The sequence below is a fragment of the Quercus robur genome, chromosome 5 (assembly GCF_932294415.1).
Source record: "Quercus robur chromosome 5, dhQueRobu3.1, whole genome shotgun sequence".
Classification (NCBI taxonomy): domain Eukaryota; kingdom Viridiplantae; phylum Streptophyta; class Magnoliopsida; order Fagales; family Fagaceae; genus Quercus; species Quercus robur.
The window spans coordinates 30,143,769-30,169,538 of record NC_065538.1 but is presented as its reverse complement, the minus strand read 5'-3'; the positions used below and the strand labels follow the sequence as shown (position 1 = coordinate 30,169,538).

The 25,770-nt window shown below is 34.6% G+C and overlaps 1 long non-coding RNA gene and 2 pseudogenes across 1 annotated transcript; all 3 read right to left on the bottom strand.

Annotated features, from left to right (window-relative positions):
* Positions 1–22,070, bottom strand: part of LOC126728088 (disease resistance protein Roq1-like) — a 59,638-nt pseudogene extending 37,568 nt beyond the window's left edge.
* On the bottom strand, positions 6,213–10,118 carry LOC126725764 (uncharacterized; annotated as a pseudogene).
* Positions 11,411–13,915, bottom strand: LOC126725766 (uncharacterized). Its single transcript, XR_007655580.1, has 4 exons — positions 12,932–13,915; positions 12,083–12,315; positions 11,834–11,998; positions 11,411–11,759 (listed from the first exon to the last, which is right to left on the bottom strand). It is a non-coding gene; the product is annotated as an uncharacterized LOC126725766 (long non-coding RNA).
* Positions 22,071–25,770: the final 3,700 nt, after the last annotated feature.

Sequence of the window (25,770 nt, the reverse complement as noted above, 5' to 3'; positions counted from 1 at the left end):
ATTTTATTTTATTCAACATTTAAAACCAACCACATCTTCCATACTATTAAATTATGCAGCACAAATCAAGAAAATGGCTAGACACAAACTTGCCTTCCTCCATACATTAGGGGAATTAAAATATTTGTGTGATAAAGGGTCATATAATTTATAATTTAGATAGCACCCTTTGAATGTGTCTAGGCCCATAGATTGAGCAATTTGTAGACTTAAAAGGCTATTGAGAATGAACTTTTTGAATCAAGTCTAAAAAAATATAAACTACTATATATTATTTAGATAAAAAATTTTATCATAGATACATTAATTTTTATTTTTTGACACAAATTTAAATCATGCAAACTTAATAATTTTATATTATGTGTTAGCATTGTCTATGCATCTTCTTCTTCTTCTTCTTCTTCTCAAAAATATTATGTATCATCTTTAAAGGATCCCAAGTTGCCAATAATATTGATCTTATGGGAAAAGTTACATAAAATATTGGGAAAAAAATGTTTTATATTACAATTTACTAAAAATGTTTTTTTAAAAAATATTTAAACCTTTATATTTTTTCATATCACTGACGTATTTTACAACTACCATATGTGTTAAATTAAGTCTTAATATTCTTAAGTTGTTTTAAAAAAAAAAAAAAAAGTTGTCACAAAAGAGTTCATGTAAAGTTTTTTGCAAAATGAAATATTTGTTTTGTAAGGCCACCAAACATAATAATTTGCAAATGATGGAACCATTCGCAACAATATTTGCATAGTTATATAGTTCTAGGCTTCCAGCTAAAGCAATTGTGTATACTTTTAGTTTTCAAAAAACACACATCTACCAGTGGTTAAACATTCATCTTGGGTAGTTTTAACTTTTCATATAATTTTACCTTTACATATTTATCTATTTTCATTTAGATTTTTTTTTTTGAAAAAAACTTTAATTTAGATATTTATAGGTAAACAATGAAATAATGATTCATGAATAATCAAAAAAAAAATTATCTATACATATTTATCTTGTGTGGTTGTAAGTTTACATATAATTTTGCATTTATATATTCATCTACTTTAATTTAGATGTTTATTGTAGGGACTAGATTTGGAGCCCAACTCCAGATTTCCTAGAATCTTGACCCAAAGAGCTCAATACAATGAATTTATTTAGAGTATGGGTCGAAGAACTGGGTTAAAATGAGTTGAACTACGGCTTGCATGGGATTTAAGGGTAAATGAACATGAAATAAGATCTGTCACGGTCAAAAGACCTTTTTCCAAGGAGACTGGAACTTTTAAGATCACAAATCACCATATTAGGGTTCTTTTACATGCTCTCGATCTCTCCCTCTCCTTTTCTTCCTTCTTTTTTCTGTCCCCCTCTTATGGGAGCTTTCTTATATTATATAGGCTATCTCTGATCATCTGGACCTTACACCTGTTGGTCACTTGGACTCATACCTGAGCATCTATCCTATTAAACACCTCTTTCGGTCCTTTGTGAGTTGCGGCAACCAAGGTAGTACTGTTTAAAGGTCTTCTCTACATTAATGCGGCCAGAAAAGCAATTGTATTGTATTTAATGTGGTGGTGGCAGCTTTTCCTTAGATATTTTGAGTTTTCTTTCTTTTCACGTGTTTAGGGAGTATACCTCAACAATTTGAATGTACGTTTGCTCCGGATTTTCAACGTCCGAGGAGAAGTCCCTCCTCGGGCCTTCTTTCTTTGTCTCCCATGATAAGACTTGTAACGTAGATCATCTAAGTCATGTTGTCTCCTCGGACTCGCTAGTGTCCTCGAACAAGCCCAAGGCCCAACTCGTTACTTTGGGCCATAGCCCCCACATTTATGATTTAATAATGAGATCTATAAACAAGGTAATTAAAAAAAAAAACATATTTCTACAATTCAAAAAGTCATAATTTCTTTTTTTTTTTTTTTTAAAAGGCCTTTTACATTTCCTTGGACTTATTTTTTAAATTTTTTTTATAAAACCTTTGACATACCACTAACCTAACCACTTCATATATTAAAAAAATTTCAGGCCCATTATTACTTTTGTTAATATATTATGGATATCTTAATTGATTGAGACCAAACTAGAGAAATGCCTTTCATATTTTCTCATATTTTCTTGAAAATTCAGAAGAAAAAAATATATATATACATTTGACATGCCACTAATGTAACTACATCTATAGCTATTTTAGCCATCCATGATATCTATTTCATTGATAACCATAAAATTTACAACTAGCAAGGGAACACACAAGGTAATAAAGAATAAATGAAGGAAGAAAAAAAGAAATGAAATCAAACATCAATTAATAACCATTATTTGGAAAATAAAAACGTGGTTAAGAGGAGTAAGAAATAAAATAAAGATGGTTATACAGAGGACATTGAAAACTTTATAGTGCAATAAAATCAACCATTACATTCACTTAATTAAATCAATAATCAACAATTAAATATAATAATACAAAATTTAAACTTAAAACTAATCAAACTCTAACTAGGGAAATTATATATATATATATATATATATATAATCATAATTGTGGGGTGCCGTAATTGGACAAGGTAGTGCTGCCACGTGTCATACCAAAGGCCAAGGAGACTAGGGAAATTCTGAAGAGACTCCCCCTCGGATGCAGAGGCCACGTAAGTGGCGCGTCACCAGAAGAGGTCGTATTATAGGGAAATAGCTCAAGAGAGGGGGCTAGCCCTAACGCAATTGAGGGGATGGTAGTTGCCTCCCCATTTAATGCATCTCACCTAATCTCCTAGCTGCATTTATGTGGAGAAGACCCCTGAACAGTGCTACCTTGGTTGCTGCATCCCACAGGAGGTTTGGAAAGGTGCTTGATGGGACAAGCACTCGAGTAGTGACCTGTATGGTTGACAAATGGAGGGTTGGGATCATCTCAGAAGGACTATATAATGTAAGAAACTCTCCTAGAAGAGGGGATCAGAAAAATTACAGAGAAAGCACTGTAGCATAAAAGAACTGAAGCTGTAATCAAGTCTGATAGTGAAATAATCAAGAACCATTCTCCTTGGACTCTACCAAGGAGTAATTTCTTCGCAAAAGCATTGTTGTCTTTTGTTTTTTCTTGCTTTCTTGCTAATTTTGGTCCACAGTGAATGTTGTTCAGCCTACCAAAGTCTAGTTTTAGGGCCTACTCTCTGCAAATTCATTGTATTGGGCTACTTGAGCCTGAGTCCTTCTACCATTTGGGCTCAAGAATCAAATCCAGTTCTTACAATTGGAGCCGTCTGTGGGAAGACTTGAGCTTTAACGAAGAATGGACAGGGAGGTTAGTGTGCATACCACACATACTAGCAAAAGCCAATCTCGGGGTGAGAGTTACATCTCTCATAAGAAGAATACTAAAAGTATGCAGTTGAAAATTGACTGCCTTCGCAGGAAGTTGCGTCATTAGAGGCAGAGAAGGACTCCCCCATATTCTGATCCTTCTTCTAAAGATGATAGAGATGGCAGTTACAGGCCTACATCAATGACTCCCCCCAGCGAGTCTTTCTCGCATGATGAGGATCACTATCACAGGTGCAGAAGTAAGAGCCCATCTCATAAAGGCCTGGAGAATGACGACATGAGCAGGGTGTTGAATCTAATCTCCAAGTCACCCTTTACACGTAGAATAGAAGCAAGATGGCTCCCTCACTAGTTTACTTAACCAACATTCACCATGTACAATGGTAGGACCGATCCTGTAGAGCATGTGAGTCACTTCAACTAGAGGATGGCTGTGCATGCCAAGAACGAGGCCTTGATGTGCATGGTGTTCCCCTCCAGTTTAGGGCTTGTAGCGATGAGATGGTTTGACAGCCTGAAGGAACACTCTATTAGTTCCTTTAAGGAGCTCACTCAATCGTTTGGGGCTAATTTTGTTACTTGCAGTAGGGTTCCTCGGCTTTTGGACTCAATGTTGTCTATGACAATGGGTGAGGGAGAAACCCTGAAAATGTATTCCGATAGGTACTAGGAGATGTTCAATAAGATTGAGGGAAATTTCTATGATGTGGCTATAAGGACCTTTAAGGTCGGCCTGGCCGCCGAGCATGATTTGAGGAAGTCCTTGACAAGAAAGCCCGCTGAGAGCATGCACCAGCTCATGGATCGAATTGACAAGTATATGCGAGTCAAAGAGGACCAACAACAAGGAAAAGAAAAGGTTAAGGTGATCCCTTAGGAGCAGAGGGATTTCAAGTCAGACAGATATAATAAAAGTAGATCTCGGAGAGATTTCGCTGGGCATTTTGGTTCAGCCACCGCGCAGGTGGTAAAAACTGTATTTCGAGAACCCATACACTAGATTTTGGAAAAAATAAAGAATGAGTCGTACTTCAAATAGCCAAACAAGATGGGAGGAGACCCCGTGAAGCACAACTAGAGTCTGCACTACTAGTACCACCAGGAGCGTGGACATACTATTGAGGATTGCAGGACTTTGTGGAATCATTTGATGGCATCACCAGTAGCCAAGAACTAATTCTTCATTGTATCAAATGGCATAACTCCCAGAGACTGCTTCCAAAGACCTTGATATACATGCTTCATAGTTGCCTGATGTTCATCCAATTCCACAAGGTATGATTGTCCTTCTTTACCAGTATCACATATGAATAGCCTTTGATACACACAACAAAAGAAACATGAGCAATTGCCCAATCATTGTGAAAAATTGAAGGAAATAAACAATTGGATTAGTAGTAAAACTTTGTATTTCCCATTTGACAGCCCACACCATGAATCCCCCACTTCACTGCCACAGTCACTCTCAATAATAATAAAACAAATCCACTTAAACCGATCCTTAAGGTGTGACAATTAAGCTTGACATTTCCCATTTTTTTCAAAAACAATTCAGATTTGTCAAGAAGAAAGCAGAATCAAATGGTGCCATTTTTAGTACCATGAAAATTGCAATATATATTAACCATACGGGTTATTAATGAAAGCAAAAAAAAAAAAAAAAAAAAAAAAAACTTTAGATGGAAAGAAGAAAGCTTTATTTGACAAAACAAAAGCAATGAAGAAATGTATTGCCTCTTAACACTTTTTGATAAAACCTTATTCTGATTAATTCATGAGCCCCCTACCCCCCTTTGCAAGTATAGCCTTAGTGTAAGATAAGTGCAACATAATATTTAGCTGAAGCTGCTTAACCGTTAATAATGGCCTGAGCCTAAAACTCTGGCTGAGGCATGAGAAACAAGCCTTGGATGTCTCTCATTAAAACTTAAAGAAAAACGGTTAGCTAGCAAAAGTGCAAATAAAACAACTGCATACATGAACGTTTTCCTTATTATGATGGCACTTGGAGTAAACTGGTGGTTTATGCCCTTCAAAAGTGCACAGCTTATTACCAACGACAACATTCTACACCTGCACAGAAATGAACTTCCACAAATGCTGTCCAAAGTTGTTTATATACCCAAATAACATGCCAAGTAAACCTAAACAGCCTTGTCCTCTCCACAAGTTATAATGCATAGTTTTCTGTTTTGACGTGAAAAGGCAGATCATTAACCTTACTGAGATGAGCTTCAATGTGAAAAAAATATTTCATGGCAGATACACAATTCTTAACAAAAGGGGCTAAACAAACTAGTTAGTGTCATATTTTAATAATCAATATATATATATATATATAAACTATTTAAGTACACATGCATATGTGTGTGTGAGTACTGAGTATACACATACACACACACACACACACACATATAAAACCTCCAAATGGTACTGGAAATCATCACTACCATCATAGGAATATATTTGCACTATATCTTTCAAATATGCAATGCCTCATATGGAAAGTTTTGAGTTTTAGAACAATGGTTGAACCCACACATGAGGGAGAGTATTAGAACAAAAGTCAAATGATTGAATTCACACTTCCCTAATAATTAAAAAATCAATAAATAAGTCCCGTCTAAGTAACATATCAAAAAGGGCACCATTAGGACTCCACATCACACGGTTTACATATAATCATTGGCCAACGACGTCTATCATCAAGTGAAATAGAGATTATTAGCCTCGTAAATTTTCCTAGAGCATATTCTCCAAATTGAAAATTTACATACAAGTTTTGTCAGTCTGTGTCGATATTCGTCAAACTTGCAAGGCCACTGAACAGGCTCCAATGTCCCAAACATTGAAGTTTCTTGAAACAAGCTTCTTCCTCCTACCTACTTCCCAAATTTTGATGTCACCAAAACTCGTTGCAGATGAATTTGATAGAACATAAAACATATAATAGAAATTTAGAACAAAATTTTAGCTAAAACAATTACCCGTTGACTACCTCACAGTACAGAAATTTGGAGGTGAAAAGTATTGGCAGCAGCGGTAAGAGCTTACCAAGAAGCAAGGTTTGTTGCAATGGATGAAAACCCATGGTGTTCCTAGCAGAGCCCTGATTCAAGTTGACAGTGACAACAACAGGACATTGGACGACTTAGATGGGATGAGAGTTTGGAGAGGCCCAAACCTTCTCCACAAAATGCTTGTGATAATGTGGCAGAGGAGACAGCCAGGTAGATTGCTGATAATGTCAATATCATTGCATATAAAGACACATCATGGAATTAGAAAATATAAAAAACAAAGGTGGCATGGCTTATGCTTTATTTTAGCAATACAAACATGAAACTGGAACATTTATTAGAAGTATTCAAGCACTAAGCTTTGGCAAAGCCTAGATAAAATTATTTGATAAAATAATGAAACCCCTATTCTTAAGTCTTACTATCATGATAAATATGGATCTGACATAGACTAGAAGCATTGGAGGTTTTCAAATATCTTAAATGTGCAAGAATACAGGTTTATTGAACAAATTGGAATCTAAACTAGCCGTAACTTAGGAACCTTAATCATTAATTTAGTTATAAAGCATGGATACTTTTCACATATCTTTTTACCGATATTTCAGCAATAATATAAGCAATTCACGTAGCTAATTCTATCAGCAAGATGATGAGTATAAGTATCCCACTGATGGTTAATATAAGAACTGAACCTTAGCTCTTGAAACAGTCCAGGGATAGGAGATGAAACCGTCAACAGACGGTTTAAAATTGTGAGCTTCAAAATCTTGCTAGGGTTCTTCAAGGCCCAAGTTGATCCAAATGAACCTACAGAAAACCCCTTCATTGTAGTCATGACTTGACTAGATGTTTACTAAGTCTTCCCTAGCAGCGTTTTCCTCTGAAAATTTAGGATACCTTTATATGTTCTACAACATAAATAATATAATGTTTACACTTTACAGTTCATCATAAATACCATTCCTATGGATTTTCCTTTGCAAGATTTTTCAAACATGAACAACGAGGAAAAAAGGAGATTTGACCCCCAGCACATCAAGTAATTTATCAAATTCCTCATGGAACTCTTTTTCTGTAATAGTGGAAACATAAAAAATTTAGAATCATGACCATTATAGAGCAAGAAAGATATTATATGGTAATGATCTTATTAACAAATATAGAAACCTATGTAATCAAAACCATATCCTGGTTATGGCTTGTCACTAAAACCAAATCCTATCCAATAAGGCACAAAACAGTGGAACACATAATCTGACATCTAGACAAGATGATAGCAAAGTTAAACATCATTTAGCATGAATTCGTTTGAGGGTAGCTAAGAGTGGAAAACAAATCACAATAAATAAATGGACAAACTGAAAGGATAGGAAAATGACATATTCAAGATGTGGTTAATAGTAACATCTTATAGAAACATCTTAAGGCATGTAGATGTTCTGAAGACAAAAGTGTAGATAACCTTAACTATAATTTGCTTGAGCTGCTATTACAAGACAACTAAGAAAGTATACCAGGAAAAAGTAAACTTGGTGGAGTCCGCCTTGCTGATTTATTGGCAATAGTTTACCAACTTTTGAGTAGTCAGCAAGCCATGTTCTAGATCATAAGTTTGTGTCATACTCTAATATTCTTTCTTGAACCAGAATATAAGAATTTATATGTTTATGGAAGAACTGTATGTGTAAACAAGCGAAGGAAACTTATAGTAAATAATTTATAAAATACAGGTATATTGTAAGATCTAAAAGAAAATTCAGCCTTACAACCTCAGACATAACTACTCGATAGCTGTAAGATTGTGTTGGAGCCTCGTGAAGGAAAACAATTGTTCCACGTTGGCTCTCAGCAGACCCTGCAAGGATGGAATCAACTTTTCATAAATCCAAGTTGATAAATAAAAGAAACTAATGTTATTGCAGAGAAATTTACCAGTTTCCCTTACAAACCATATAAACTCTCCATATTTGATGTATGAGCCATATTCCTATCCCTTGTCTTCTATCCTCTAGATTGGAAAACAAGAAAGTTGTATGATACCAATGGATATGACATGTATTCAAAACCTTTCAACAAATTACAAACCAGATAGCATTAAAAGTTTTCCAAAGGCACTAAAATGGAAAAAGAAAAAAAGAACTTAATTCAATTGATTGATGCCCTAACTAAATATAATATCCATCCACCACATTTATGGTGTTTCATTGAGATTGTCAACGAAAAAGAAAATTCTACGCAAAACTTCCAAACCTTAATCAACATAATTGAGTTAGAAATCAATCAGAAATTTCACCCATATCAAATAAGGCTAAAACTTATTACACAGGTGTGTATACACACGTGTTTTGTAACTAAAAACATGGGTTTAACCCATGATTTCAAACATGAAATCATGGGTTTTAGTTATAAAACATGTGTATATGCACACGTGTGTAACCAACGGTGCTCATCAAAAAAATAGCTCAAACAGGAAGCTACATGAAGTGTTACACATATGGGGCCTTTTCAATCAAACAAAGTACATAGTAGGGGCTTCATAGCTACTTCATTCTAGAGGAATTCGAAGATCTAAGCTTTTAATTAAGGGCAGTCTCGCTACCTATTTAGTTGCTGCCCCTTACTTGCACATCCACAATTACTACCACAAGAAAATCACCCGTATCTCTAAGGGTGGTTTTGGCCATTCAATCATTCACAAGAAAAGGCTGATTGAATTCAGTCATTCCTTCACAGGGCAGCCAAATCTTTGGGAATATTGATTAGATAGTAACAGCATTTAACAACATTTGGTAGAATAAAATGTGTAACCCATATGAAGATTGAGAAATAGTCAATTACTATAATTAGTTTTGCCCAAATATTGGTAATATTGATTGAAATTTTAAGGAACTGAAGAATTGGATCTCAGAATTTGGTGAATTAGAAAACAATAAATTCCTAGAAGAAAGCAAAAAATAACAATAACACTTAATTTTAACCACGCAACTATCAAGGATATTACCAATAAGCAAGAATCTGAACAATATCAATTGAGAGGTTGAGTTTAAGTACAAAATTTCATGAATTCAAAAATAAACATCCTATCAAAATTCCAAGAAAATAAATCACATAATAGAATAAAAATCTCTAAATCCTAATTAAAGTCCACAAAGTCCTTAATTTTAAGAGATAAAAAGAATAAAAATGAGTACCCAACCCAACAACATGAACTGAACAAACATACCCTCTAATAAAAAGTAAAAATTCCCATGAATATAAATTATTGAAACTATATATATAATAAGCGATAACAGTGTTTGAGAGATACCAGTTGAAGAAAATGCTGAGTGAGAGTAAGAACACATACATAAAGCATTTCTCCGACGTTGCCATCTTCAGCAGGGCTCTCTGGGAGCTGAATGGCTTCCCGGCTTGATGGGTTATCGGTTACGAAGGCAAAGGGACTGAAACCAGAAGTAGTGTCTTCGTCTTTGTCTTTGGGTTGTTTTTTGTCAGCAGCATTGGCTCTGATACTGGTTGTTCTTGTTGTTGTGGTGGTTGTTGTTGTTGCTGCTCTACTTGTTTTAGTGGTGAACCACTGTGTTCTGTTGAAGTTGGTCTTGGTGGTGTGAGGGAGTGAGAGGTTGAGAGATGGAGAGAATAGAGCCCAGGCCATTATGGGTGTCTCTAAGGTGGAGAGAGAGAGAGAGAGAGCTGTTGAAAGTTAACGTATGTAACATGTAACATGAGCCACTTGCTTCTCACTTTCCATATTCTCGCGGATGGGAAACGTTGGCTAGACAAGGCTTGTATTTTGAACATTCTCGTGGTCGTGGATGAGGACAATTGATAAGGCCACAACTTTTTTCTTCCCAAACTTCTCTCCCATTTTATTTTATTTATTCAGATATATATATATATACATATATATATACATATATATATATAATTATGGTCTTCTCAAATTTATATGATGAAAATAACAATTTGCCCGAATTAAAAGGTATAATTTTTATTTTTGTCCATAATTATTTATATTAATGTCATATGCTATATAATAAAACTTTAATTTGTTTTCACATTATAACTTTTTTAAATAATTGTATTCACAATATAACATGAAGTAATTATAGTTATTTATTTCTATTTGTTATTTTGTATTGTTTAATTTTAATTATATTATATTATTAAAATGTTTTATTTTTATGTTAAAAATGAAAGCTAACATTTAATATTACTATACTCTTATTTGGCCATACTGTCATCAATATCAAAAACCCTTTTTCAAACAATTTTTTTCCTGCTTTTTCTTTGTTTGCAAGTAAGGAAACAATCAAGGAAGATATAAAGTTCAATTCAAATAATAATAATAATAATAAGATATATGGTTTTGCTCTTGCCTCAAAAAAAAAAAAAAAATGTATAGTCATCTAATCTCAGCAACAAAAATATACATTTATGCCATCTAAAAAACTTTAAAAGTATGTAAGGTCAAATCTCAACACTTACCACCCTTTTATTTTGAGTGGTATATTTGCTCTAAAAAATGTCGTTTAAGTGGTAACTTTTACAAAGTTTCTAAATGAAGAGGAGATTTCTAAAATATTTGAAACATGTATCAATTTTTGTGTGTTTGAGTGTAATGTATTTCTAATTGTAGATTTTTTTTTTCTTTTATTTAATCTTCATGTGTAAAATAGGGGCTTGGCGGAAAAAATCTTACACCAGTGAGACTCTATTCATATTCATTTTCTATCTTTTCTTAGTTAATATCTTCTTCTATTAACGTGTCTTAGTTAATATTTTTTTATATTAAATAAATTTGACTGAGCAACCTAAAAAGGGATTGGACCTTTTTTTTTTTTTTTGAGAAACAAAAAGGGATTGGACCTGGATGCACAGATTTGGGCTTGGGTTTTGGCATTAGTGTTTAGGAAAAAATAGTGATACAACTCTTTGGTAACATGGGCGTTCCCTTTTTTTGGTGGGAAGTAAAGTCCGACAAATTGCTACTTTTAGAACTTTGCCCTTTTTGTTTAAAGCACAGAATGCCGTTGCAATGATACATAAGAGAGACTTAAAACTGATTAAGAAATCTGTAACATTGATGCCATTGCTAACAACATCTTAGACTACCAAAAAAATAAACGTATGATAGAAAGCACAACAAAAGACATTTACATAACAGACGTGCTTTAGGCCTAAGCAAGATCTTCCACGGAAGGCACCTTTTCCTCTAGATTCAGACATGTCAACTGAACATAGGCATACACGTCAATAAAAATTTTAGCTCCTGAAATATTCTTCTGATAATATTGATAAGAAAATTCTTTGGAAAATAAAAAACTTCAGTGTTTCTGTGGACTTGGACTAATATCAAGTGCTTGTTCCAGCAGTTGAATAGGAAGCACCAAAGGAGATAATTACCAGTCCCTGAGAAATGAGCAATGTAATTAAGAAGCATGTACACATTTGAAGTTCCTATAAAAGTTAAAAGAAAGTAGTACCTTTGCGATAGTTGCAGGATCCACTCTGGAGGTATCAACAGCTTGATTTTCAATAGAATGCAGAAGCCATACACCTTCAGCATTTGCAAGTATTTTGATTCCATTTTCACTTGTTGATACAGCAAGCAGTATACCTTCCTTGTAAAATTGAATGCAAGGAGCAGCCTATAGGATACTCAAAGTAAAGATTGTTTAATTATAAGAGCTTCTTCAAATTACTATCAAGAAAAGGGCTTCCATGGCCATTACCAGTTATCTACCCTCTGTGGCTGTAATTGTCAAGAGGTAACCATTGTCCATGTCCCAAAATTTTAATTTGAACGCATATCTAGTAGCCAGGAACCGGTTTCTTCATTGTATCAAATGGCACAGCCACCACAGACCGCTTCCAAAAACCATGATATACAAGCTTGATAGATGTCTAACGTTCATCCAATTCCACAAGGTATGGTTGTCCTTTACTAGTCTCACATATGAATAGCCTTTGATTCACACAATAAAAGAAAAATGAGCAATCAGCCAATCATTTTGAAAATTTGAAGGAAATAAACAGTTGGATCAGTAGAAAAAATTTGCATTTCCCATTTGACAGCTCAGTCCCTGAATCCTGCTTCACTGCCACTGTTACTCTCAATAATAATAAACCAAATCCACTCAACAGGAGAGGGGGGAGGGAGGGGGGGTACCGAGTGGCAACCCTATCCTTAGGGTGTGACAATTAAGCTTCAAATTTCCCATTTTTAGTACCATGAAAATTGCAATATATATTAACCATATGGGTTATTAATGAAAGCAAGGAAAATAAATCAGATGGAAAGAAGAAAGATTTTTTGACAAAACAAAAGCAATGAAGAAATCTATCGCCTCTTATTAATGTACTGATTAATGCATGAGCCTCCTGCCCCCCTCTGCAAGCATAGCCTTGATATAAAATAAGTGCACCAGAATATTTAGGTGAAGCTGCTTAATTATGAATAATAGCCTGAGCCTAAAACTCTGGCTGAGGCATGAGAAACAGGCCCTGGAAGTCTCTCATGAAAAGTAAAAAAAAAAAAAATACTGTTAACTAGCAAAATTGCAAATAAAACAACTGCATACATGAAGGTTTTCCTTATTATGAGGGCACATGGAGTAAGCTGGTGCTTTATGCCCTTCAAAAGTGTAAAGCTTATTACCAGTGACAGCATTCCACACCTGCACAAAAATGAACTTTCACAAATGCTGTCCAACATTGTTTTTATACCGAAAGAATATGCCAAGTAAAGTAAACCATAACAGTCTTGTCCTCTCCAAAAGTAATGATGCATAGTTTTCTGTTTTGATGTGAAAAGGTGAGATCATTAACCTTACCGAGATGAGCATCGATCTGAGAAAAAAAAATTTCCTTGGCAAATACACAATTATTAAAAAAAGGGGCTGAAAAAACCAGTTAGCGTCATAGATGGTACTGCAAATCATCACCACTATCATAGGAATATATCTGCACTATGTCTTCCGAATATACAATGCCTGATATGGAAAGTTATAAATTTTATAACAATGGTTTAACCCACACGAAGGAGAACAATGGTCAAATGATTGGATTCACACTTTCCTAATACTTTAAACTTTTGGGACAAATGGTAATTTAATAATAAAAAACCAATAAATAAATCCCCTCAAAGTAACATTCCAAAAACGGTACCATTAGGACTCCACATCACATGGTTTACATATAATCATAATTATTGGCCAACAACGCCTATCACCTAGTGAAATAGAGATTATTAGCCTCATAAATTTTCCTAGCGCATATTCTCCAACTTAAAAAGTTATATACTAGTTATGTCAGTCTGCAGATATTTGTCAAACTTCCAAGGCCGTTGAACAGGCTCAAATGTCCCAAACATTGAAGTTTTGAGAAACAAGCCTCTCCCTCCTACCTACTTCCCAAATTGTGATATCACCAATATTCATTCCAGCTGAATTTGATAGAACATAAAACATATAATAGAACAGAATTTTAGCTAAAACAACTACCCCTTGACTACCTCATAGTACAGAAATTTGAAGATGTATAGTACCAGCAGCAGAAGCAACAAGAGCTTACCAAGAAGCAAGGTTTGTTGCAATGGATGAAAATTTATGGTGTTGACAGCAGAGCTCTGATTCAAGTTGACAATGACAACAGCAGGACATTGGAGGACTCAGATGGGATTAGAGTCTATAGAGGCCCCCACCTTCTTGACAAAATGAGATAGTCCAATAGGCTGCTAATAATTTCAATATCATTGTCATATAAATACACATGGAATTAGAAAATATTATAAATAGAGGTGGCACTGCTTATGCTTTATTTTAGCAATACAAACATGAAACTGGAACTTTTATTAGAAGTATTCAAGTACTAAGCTTTGGCAAAGCCTAGACCAAATTCTTTGATAAAATAATGAAACCCCTATCCTTAAGTCTTAAAATATGGATCTGATATAGACTAGAAGTATTGGAGGTTTTCAATTTTCTTAAATATGCAAGAATACAGGTTTATTGACGAAATCGGAATCTAAACTAGCGATAACTTAGGAACTTTAATCATTAATTTAGTTATAAAGCATGGATACTTTTCACATATCTTAGTACCTATATTTCAGCAATAATATTGGTCAAGTCACCAGGTTTAATTGAAAGCTTGATTATTAAGAACTGTCACTTATTACTTCTCACAAACAACTAGGCAAATTTTTATAGGGAACTAATCATTCGCATTGGTAGGCAAACAATAAGTGGAGCTTGATTTTAACAAAAAGGTCTAGATGATGACAAAATCACTATCATTGTAACCATAACTTTGGTATATACACTATTTTGAGAAGATCGGCCTATTAAGGTTTATCTTCTGTCTTATAAGATATTGTCTCTATTAAGTCCATTAAAATCAAACATACTTCTAAATTAGATTATAGCCAAGAATATAGAAGTAGAACTGGATGCAAAAGTTGTAGTGGTGTGAGTGTCTGATCCTTCTCTTGTGAACATTGCTCATTCTGCTCTCATTTCCGATTGCAGGAACTTACTGGGACTATGATTCCCAGAGTTAAGATTAAGTATTGCTTCAAGGAAGCTAACCAGTGTGTAGATCGTCTTGCGGTAGCTAGATTTTATGCCTTTTGATGTTCCCCCTTTGGATATTAAGTTTTTGTTGTATTTTGATTGTATGGGCAGATTCTCTGAGAGGATTTGCCTTATTTTCTTTTAGTTTTAATATAACAGCGTTTATTAGGAAAAAAGAAGAAGCAAAAATAGTGAAAGTGATTTTGTGTCATCTACACATCCATCAAGACCAAAGTCCAGTTCAGTATATTATAAGGCATTGCAACATGTTACCCAAAAACCGTGAGAAAATAGGTTGTAAAGGATTTTAAATGCAAAATAAAAGCATTGCAACCATTATTTTTTTGAGAAACTATTATAGTTGGGAAGGATTTTAAATGTAAAATAATATATATCAGTAAACTATATCAAATATGACTACAAAATAATATAAATAATTAGTTAATTACTACTTATTCTTGTATATGCGTTAATACTTAATACTTACTAGTTACTACTACGTTAATAACATAAATACTTACTCCACGTCATAATCACAAAGGTAAACACAATAAGCAATAGTAATAAAATTAAATTATTGGATTAGATGGTGCGGGGCAATCACACCATGAGTGCTGATTTTATTCCCAACAGAATTTAAATAATAAAAAAGAGAATCAATTGAATCTGACTTCTTTTTTTTTTGAGAAACAATTGAATCTGACTTCTTGTTGGCTAGCAATGCGACCATTTCTCGTCACCAAAGAAGTCCAATCAAGTTCTTAATTTCCGTACTGTTCAATAATGAGTACGACAATAAAATTTCTGAAAATGGCATTTTCGACATAGTCTTATTAAAAAGAAACATGTACGATACCAAAAAAAAAAAAAAAAAAAAAAGAAATCTATAAGAGGGAGAGTTGGTGACTTACATCAGAGGGTCACTGAGAGTCCTCACTCACCATCAGAGGGTCGTACTCTCTTAGTCTTAGGGTGTGGTATGTGAGTAGAGGAGCTACCTTCTCCACTAGCTCCTCCATTCTCATCATCACGACTTCGCTTACTTTTGATATCCTCTTCAAAATGATCAACACCCTCATTATAACGAATGATGCTGCACTCTGTCTGACCCATGCTTTGTTTCAGATCTTCCATTTCTTCCTCGTATACCATATGGGCCCCACATTTCTTTATATCCATCATGCTTCCTTCCCCGGGTATGAATTCAATCTCAAGTTGACAGCTGGATCCATCAGCAATTTGAAAAATTCCTTTTCGGTAGATGTATCGGAGATAATTAGGGAGCAAATACATGAACCAACGATGATCTGATTCAACCGTATCCAACTCTTCCGAAAAACTTACGCATGGAGGATATACCATGTCTCCATTGACTTTAATGTAACACTAAGGTAAGGGTCATATCGAAGATGGTTAGGTGGACGATGCTGGTGGGGTCCAAAAACAGCGCAGAGAGCAATTCCTCTAAATTGTTTAAATAAATATGAAGGCACTTCCAGATTTATTGAAGCCCCCTCACTTTTATGCCCAAACCAGTTCGGAACTTCACTTCCAGGAATAACAACATAAAATTTTTCTTCTATAGCTGATTCCTGAAACATAAAAACCAACCATGATCTTTAAAGAAAGCTGATAGAGAGAGAGAGAGAGAGAGAGAGAGAGAGAGAGACCTGAAAATATTCTCTTAGCATTGTAGTGAACAAGTCACAGCGGCCTTGATTTTCAACCAATTGGAAACAATTGAGAAGATAGAAAAAATTTGGTGAATTATCTTTTTTTTTAAATGGTAGTAAAGATTCCAATGAGGTACATCCATTTGCCCAAACTTCAATGTAAGGACTCATCAATCGAAGCTCCGGCAACAATTGAAGACTCTTGCAATTCTCCACCCAAAGGTTGCTCAAATGAGATAGTTGATTAATGCTTTGAGGAATGAAAACAAAATTATTTCCACTTAGATCTAATTCTTTTAATGAGGACAAACAGCCAATATCACTAGGGATTGCTTGAAGATTGCAGTTCCTTATATTCAATCTAGTTAATGCAGTCAAACCTGATACAGAAGGCAATACCAAGCCCATGAGATCTGGAGTTTTTCTCATTAACAAATTCTTCCATGACCATGATTTAGATGACAGCCCATTACATCCTTGGAAAGATAGTATTTTGAGATTTTTTAAGCAAAAGATGGAGGAAGGTGGCTCTCTTATAGCAGTTCCACTCACATCTAGTTCCTCTAGGCCTTCTAGATTCCCCAAATTCATTGGCATATTGTCAAGTTTTAAGCAACCGGATAGAGTGAGAGTTTTTAGAGATGTCAAACTACAAATGGCTCCAGGAAGACTTGAAAGATTTTTGCAGTTTGTTAGATTCAATTTGATAAGCCCAGGTAATTGCTCCATGGATAATGGTAGATCTCTTATACTAGTACCACTCATGTCTAGTTTCTTTAGGCCTTTAAGATTCCCCAAATTCTCTTGCATTTTGTGAAGTTTTGAGCAACCAGATAGAGTGAGAGTATTTAGTGATGTCAAACTACAAATGGCTCCAGGAAGACTTGAAAGATTTTTGCAGTTTGTTAGATCCAATTTGATAAGCCTAGATAACTGCTCCATGGATAATGGTAGATCTCTTATACCAGTACCACTCATGTCTAGTTCCTTTAGGCCTTTAAGACTCCCCAAATTCTCTTGCATTTTGTGAAGTTTTGAGCAACCAGATAGAGTGAGAGTATTTAGAGATGCCAAACTAAAAATAACTCTCGGAAGACTTGAAAGCTTTTTGCAATTTGTTAGATCCAATTTGATAAGCCCAGTTAACTGCTCCATTGATAATGGTAGATCTTCTATAGCAGTCTCATCCAAATAAAGTTCTTGCAAACGTGACATATTCCCCACAATTTCTGGAAACTTCTTCAGCTTTGAACAACCTGAAAGAATAAATTTTTTAAGAGATTTCCAGCTGATCTTGCCCGGAAGGCTTTCAAGGCATTTGCAATTCTTCAAATCCAACAAAATAAGATGTTTGAGATCTCCAAGGGATGCATGAATCATAGACAATTTTGTGCAACCATTGAGAATCAGCTTCTCAAGATTTGGGACTCTAGCAAAATCCAGGGTCACGATCAACTCTCTAGAATCTCTAAGGTCGATGATTCTTAGCCATTCTAAACTCTGTTGGCATTGAAAACAAACAAGTAGAGAAAATTCAATGATTATAAACATGATTTTTACCACCACAAACCAAAAAAAAAAAAAACTTGTTTCACATGAGTAAAGTTCTTACCCAGTTTCCCTCCCATAGTTGTTTGATAAGGCTACGAGGCATAATGAGTTCAACAAGTTTGTCAGGATTGAAATTTTTTGGCATGAATTTTAAAGGACATTCAGGCCAATCCATAAGACGTAAATCACTTGAAAGAGAATTAAGTCCTTGAGGAAGGCCCACATTACAAATTTTAAGCAATCTTAGATTTCTCATCTTTGAGAAGGTTTCAGCATTCAAGTCCTCTTTAAAAAAACGGGTGTTGATGAATATGCCTTCAACTCTTTTAGTTCCCTAGTAACCAACAAAAAACAAAAAAGAGTAATTGCATTGGAAGGTATTAACAAAAACTTCAATGAATCTCACACGCACACACACTCATAACAAAGCTTAAGATTATGCATAATCAACTTACTGTATTATTTTTTAGTACATGAAGGACATCCTCCTTATCCCACAATCTACTGCGTCTACCGAGTTCACGGGATTCACGACGAACAATTTCCATACCCAATTCTTGTAGTAAATCATGCATCTCCAATACTTCTCCACCTAAGATGGTTATAAGAGATTTTTCTACAAGTACATCTATATCAATGTAAGGCTTGTAATGGGAAGTTCGTAGTATATTTTCTACACGATATTTAGTCATTCCTTTGAAGAAACAAGCAATATCCAAAAATATTTTCTGCTCTGTTGTCTTTAGGCTATCAAAACTTATTTGGAGCACATCGAGGACTTTCCTTTCAGGACTTTCTCTTAGACGACCTAGGACAGATTCCCATGCTTTTGGATCTCTATGAAACATGAAGGAGCCCAAAACTTTGAGTGCTAAAGGAAGGCCTTGAGCATAACGTACAAATATTTTAGATAGCACCTCGTAACCTTCTAAAGGATTGTCCTGCTTGAAGGCTTTCAGACTAAAAAGCTTAAGAGCTTCATCTTTATCCAATTCCTTAGCCTTGTATATATTTTGTTCAGCCACTTCATGTCTAATTAACAAACTTTGATCCCTAGTTATTATAATGATCACACTCCCTTCACCAAACCAACTTCGCTTGCTTGCTAATGCTTCTAATTGTTCATCTTGATCCACGTCATCAAGAATGACAAGAACCCTTTTATGACGTAATCTAGTCCTTATCAAATTGATTCCCCATTGAACATTCCAAATATCAATATTTTTTCACACAAGACCTCAGAAAGAAGTTGTTTCTGTAAAGTAACTAGACCACCATTTCCACTTTTTTCTCTGACATTTGCAAGAAAACTGCTGCCAGCAAAACGACAACGGATTCTATCATATAGGACTTGTGCAATAGTTGTTTTACCGATTCCACCCATACCCCAAATCCCTATAAAGCGAACATCATTCAACCCCATCCTTAAACATAAATTCTCCATTTCCTCCACACGAGATTGTGTTCCAACAAGATCCTCATGAACACCTGAGTATGAATGATGCAAGTCACCAATTAATTTTCTGGCAATCTCTTCGATAATTGTTGACTCCTTCCTGCCAGGAATATAGAACCATAATTTTTTGAGTCAAGATAGGCCATAACAAGACAGAAGGCTCAACAAGTGTACTATTTTAGATTCGTTCATTATAGAAAATGGAACTGCAAGTTCCACAATATGAAAAAGATATAATAAATTGTGAAATTGAGCAAATAAATTTTGTACTACATATTTGGGCTGCTGTAGAAAACATAAAATAGTAAGCCATTGTTTAAGAAGGAAAAACAAAAGATCATCATTGGTTGGAAGTCATCTGTGTAGTGGTACCTTACCATTAAAACTAAAGTGCACGTATAGTGGTCTTGGTCAGGAAGAGTTGGAACGTAGCTATTGCCTTTTAGATCTGGAATTAACAACTTTCAATAAAACTTCAAACAAGCAACATTTCAATTTTACATGATTCTTCATTACAACTTGCATGTCATGTTATATTGTTTCTTGACTACATTTCTAATTCATCTTTTTGAACTCTTCGGGCTTTCATTGCTTCATTTTTAGAATAAAATAGAAAAATAAAGAAAAGATGCCTATGATCCCAAACGAATGTAGTTTAAATTATTGTTTCTGCAGAATGAATATAGGTTCTTGCTTTCAAAGAAAGGAGCTTGCCTGCTTAGAGGTAGGAGCCTTTGTGCAATTCCTGTACTTTCTGAGTGTAATTGGGAATGGAATAAATTTTCAAGATTGAGGTCAGTAACAACGCATTCTTGAGGAATCATATAGAGAATGGTGAGGCATTGAGGGCGTGTTCTATGGACTTATACGGAATCAGAGATTCTAGCTGTGATTAGTGGAAATGGAAAAAGGTTCAAATATATTAATCTATATATTTGGTCAGTTGGACTCTTCCAATACTGACAAATTCAATTGCACAGCTACTTATGAAGCCATCAGATAGTCTCATTCAATTCTAGATTAGTGGAAAAATATTTGGTTTTCAAATGCTTAAGCATTCATTTATAGCTTAGTTTATGATCTAATTAAAAAAAAGGAAAAAAAGATCAACACACAAGTAACAAGTTCAGTGGAGAAAGAATGGAAACGCTATTCTCATTTTTTATGCCTACAATTCACAAGACATATTTGGAAAATTGACTTGAATTGTTGATCATTATGCTAACATATTGATGATTGGGAAGCAGAATTCAGATGGGTTCTACAAGGCAGCAGCTTTGATCTACACTTCTAGTAGTTGCCTAAGCTGCTAATATTTATTATATATATACTAGAAACAAATCATAGATATCATGCTGCGAATTTTAAAGGTGAAGAAGCCATTTTCAAAGCCATGAAGAATTATATATAATTTGGATTTGCCTCTTGCAAAAATGTTAAGGGGAGACGCACACAGAGGAAAATAAGAGTTCCAGGAATTATGTTATTTAAGTTACTAACTGCTGCTTAAGATTGTGCTCTGTGTGTACAGCTTAAGCTGCTTGTTTTGATCTATTATTTGTTCAATTCATCAGTTGTATTAAAAGATAAAATCAATCATTTCAAAAAAGAAATTAAGCTTGCTTAGGCTCCATGTTAATATAATAAAGTAACTTCTTCTTTTTTTGAGAATCCACTAGTAACTAATCCTTTTTTTTTTTTTTTTTGAGTAAGACACTAGCAACTAATCAAGTAGTTAATATTTGAGTAATGGACACAACGTAAGTATCAAATTCAGATCCATGATTAAATTTCTTTTCTATCTGGCTGAGTAAATATATTAAATAACATAACTTGAAAAAATTTATTTGGCCAAGTGAAACAAAGCAATGATGTATAATATTTATATTCTGAAAGTGTGCAAAAGAAATTCTTACTTATTCCGTGTATCCCATCCAGAGAGGTTGGCAACTTGAGTCAAAGCAGCTCTCCACGGTTGCAACTTCTCTTCGTTCTTGATAAGTTCTTCATGTTTAGCAAAGGCCTCTGCAAAACTGCCCCTTTGATTTCGTACATCAGAGGGATCCACACCATGAAAAACAGGCAAAACTGTTAACCTAGTCTCTTCCTTGCACTCAACAATCTTTACAAGTTCATCCAAACACCAAGACGAAGACGCATAGTTTCTTGATAGAACAATGATTGCGAACTTCGACTTTTCTATAGCATTCAAGAGCTCCGTGGAAATGGATTTTCCTCCCTCAAGTCTTTCATCATCTCTAAAGGTTCTAATTCCTTTTTGATCCAAGGCAGCATATAGATGGTCTGTGAAGTTATTACGGGTGTCCTCACCCCTGAAACTGAGAAAAACATCATACTCCCATTTGGGCAATGAAGAAGAAGAAGCTATTTCAGAGGTTATGGAAGCTATTGGAAACTTACAAACCTTCAGTGTGTGTGATATCAGCTGTGGGCCTGTGGCTTTTGGTTAGAGCTATATTATCAAATGCGAGTAGTTCCCTTGTAAAGACTCAAAAAGAGAGAACGAGCTATTTAAGTCTTCTGCGATTTTTATTTTTATTTTCCTAATTCCTTTTAGCTTTTTTGTAAGTTGTAACTTCCAGGAAACTTTTGAGGAAATTTCATAAGGGATGCTAAGAAAATATTATACAACTGTAAAGTGTAAATACAAGATGCCTTTATTTCCCACTACCACCACCCACCGTCCCACACTCTCAAAAGAAGAGAAGAAAGGCGCTAAAGTGCTCTATTGAAAAAGAAAGTGTGAAGATATGAAATTCTCTATTTTCTTGTGAAGATATATACGTTTCTTTGGGCAATCAAGTCAACAAAGCTGCCATAACTACTGTTTGAGGCACCATTAAAAGTAGAATAAAGTATGAGTACTTGAGTAGATATGTTCTCTATTTTTTTTTTTTTTTTTTTTTTTTTTGCCGAATGAGTAGATATATTCTCTTACTACAATGCCTATAATTGATTCTCCTACTTCATAAAATGAGAAAGAATCCAAAGTTGAATTGAGCCAAAAGCATACTCTTTGTACAAAATTTATAAAGTTATTCTCAGGGTTTCTTTGAAATAGGTATCGAATAATTGATTGATTGAGCTTGCCGGACAGTTGGTAGAGCTCTTAGGATTTGAATCCGGTTTAATAGGCTAAAATAGTCATTGGAATTTGGACATGCAATTATCCCTTGATTAATGTGAGATATGGGTCTGTTTGGATAGAACTTATTTTGTTGAAATTGAAAACTGAAAACTAAAAACACTATAGCAAAATAATTTTTAAATGTGTAAATAGTATCGTGGGACCCATTTTTAATGAAAAAATTGATAAAAAATGAAATTTGTGGGTCCATGAACAATGCATCCGTGCACTGTTCATAGCAGACCGGTCAAAAGTTGCGGCTACTGTTGCATGAACAGTAGTCGCTTGTGGGAAAAACGCGTGAAAAAAAAAAAAAAAAAAAAAAAAAAACGCAGAAACGCAATTAAGTAAAAACGCAACGCTATCCAAACACACAAATAAAAGTTAAGATGGTAAAAGAAAAAAAATTAACCTTTTATTTTTTTCATTATTCTTTTAGTTTTTTAGTTTTTTACCATTTAACTTTTACATCTCACATCACAAGATAATTGCATGATGTAATATCCCTAATTAGGAATATTACATTGACCTAAGGCTAAGTCCGAGCTTCTAAGCCTATTGGGAGTCCTTGTTTATTTTTCTTTCTTTTTAGATAGAATTTGAGTCATAGGCTTTCTGTCTTATCCAACAAGCTAATAATCCTTTTCATTTTAAGAGGGTTCTTCAACTGACTATTCCTTTTCGAAGTGTGAAAAACTGGTGATAATCGCAAAATATTAATATGATTTTGATCTTGTCCCTTTCTTATGTGGAACTGTTCAATAATGTATTCATTTGTACCTAGAGGTCCCATATTTAAGAGCTTTTCATTTTCCATGAATTTTCTATCATGCCCTTTTACACCACTTTTTTTTATTGCTAACAATAATTTCATTTTTTTTTTAATAATATGAACAATTTCACAAAAGTACAAGAAGTAGCGTTAGTAAACAATATTTATGTCTAAGGAAAAAAATCCTTATCCAATTAATTAGTAAGAAGAAATTTCCTTAGGTATATTCATACTATTTTTTTTTTTTTTATGTAATGCTGGGCTTCTTTACTTTTTCATAGTTGTCACTTTATTTTAACTCATAAATCTTGTAATTTTTCGGTTCACATAAGAAGCTAAGTCTAATTGACAATAAATTCTGTGTGGATAATGAATGTCCATCCCCAATAACTAATGAATATAAAAACTCTCATTTTTCCTCAAAAAATAGTTATGAGCTCCTAAACAAAATTGAATTGATAACAAATTTTATTTATTTATTTTTTGGTTTTTAATTTGTGTAATATATATACCTACTTTATGTTTCAATTCAAGGCTAGAAAAATACCAAAATTGTGGTCAAGTTCATTGTTAGGAATAGCTATTATCTTTAGTCAGTACAACTCAATAAGGCAAAAACTCAAGGTGTACGTACCATTCCTCCGATTCAATGCACTCTCAATAAGGCAAAAACTCAACTGCTACAGACATTATTGTGTTAGTAATGTGAACAGGTTTGATACTGCTTTAGATCTGATGTAATGAAAATGGATTTGAAAATGCCTTCTGTACCAATTTCTTAGTACTACTCTATTTGTATTCTCCAATTTCATAGTGGAATTTTCTATGCAACATCTTTCTCAAGCCCAATATAGTACTACTTCTAGGTTAGCTATCTTTATGTTAAACTGTTCCTCATGCAGAGAGCTTTATAATGAAGCTGTGTGTTAAAGCTCTAGGTGTGCCTACTATTACTTATGACATGGCTGTCCAGACTCGTCTTCTTCACAAGCTTGGTGAACCAATCATCCTTTTCGGAGAAAAGGAGATGGAAAGGCATGAGAGGTTGCTGACGATTATGGGAAACTGGATGCTGAAGGGCAATTATTGTTGAATCTCCTCATGAGGAGGAGGAAGAGGATGTGGCTTTTGCTACAAAAGCAAATGTTGAGGAAGAAACTATTTAATATCCCTTTTAAACACAAGGCAGCTTGGCTCTCAAGAATGCTAGAGTTGATATTGCAAAGTACTCTCTTCTGCAGGCAGCTTCGTGTATTACACTTGCGCAGAGGAAAAGGAATGATCTAAATGAAGAAATGGATGCAGATGCAGAGTTGGATTGGGGTCTGAAGCAGGAATAAGGGATTTTTATTGGGGATCACTGGCCACTCTTTGGTCGCTCATTCTCAAGACATGGAAAACTGCTCTTGGCTACCAGCTCTTTAAGTGGCATTACTAAGCTGTGGAGCATAAATCATGTTAAAATGGTTCCTACATCAAAGGGACACAGAGCTTGAAATGATTTCTGCATTGAATGCATATGAAGTGTTAGTCCACATTGAACTTTTTAACTATGTCTCACTTATATTGGGGAAGTTGAGCAAGAAAACTTGTAAGGGACCTTGCAAAGAGAACTAAATTGAGATCACAGTGTTTTGCACACCGTGTAAGATGGAAGATTATTTTAAGGCACTCCAAAAGCAGTGATGTTTGGCCGGTTTGGCGATTTGAGAGGTAATCATTATACCTTATAGAAGTGGGTTTGGCGATTTGAGAGGCAATCATTATACCTTATAGAAGTGGCTGCAATCTATCGGGAACCAAAGAAGCCGAGTTGGCTGATACTGTTTCTGATACGGGGGTTCTAAAGAGTCAGACACAAGTTATGTTTCAAGACCATTGACCAAAAGCTATTCAGGGAATCGAGTGCTTAGTAGAAAACTCCTACATACTGGTCGAGTGAAATTTTGTGACAACAATAGCTTGGGACCTAGCAAGTTTTGAAAATTTGGTGCAAAGCGGCTTTGCAACCACAACTTTTCACATTACAAAACACTAGTCAAATGTAACTTGTGTGCCATGTTTGGAGACATCAGCTGCTTTAGAGAATTTCTTTTTCCTGTCCAAGTAGCAAGAGGTTAGTTAGCTAGTAAATTATGTGGATTCTTTCACTAACACAATCATTATTTGTTCTTTTTCCTTATTAGTATTGATCTTCATCCTGATACTTAGAAGTTTCAGTCATTGAAAATTCTTGACAATGATTTC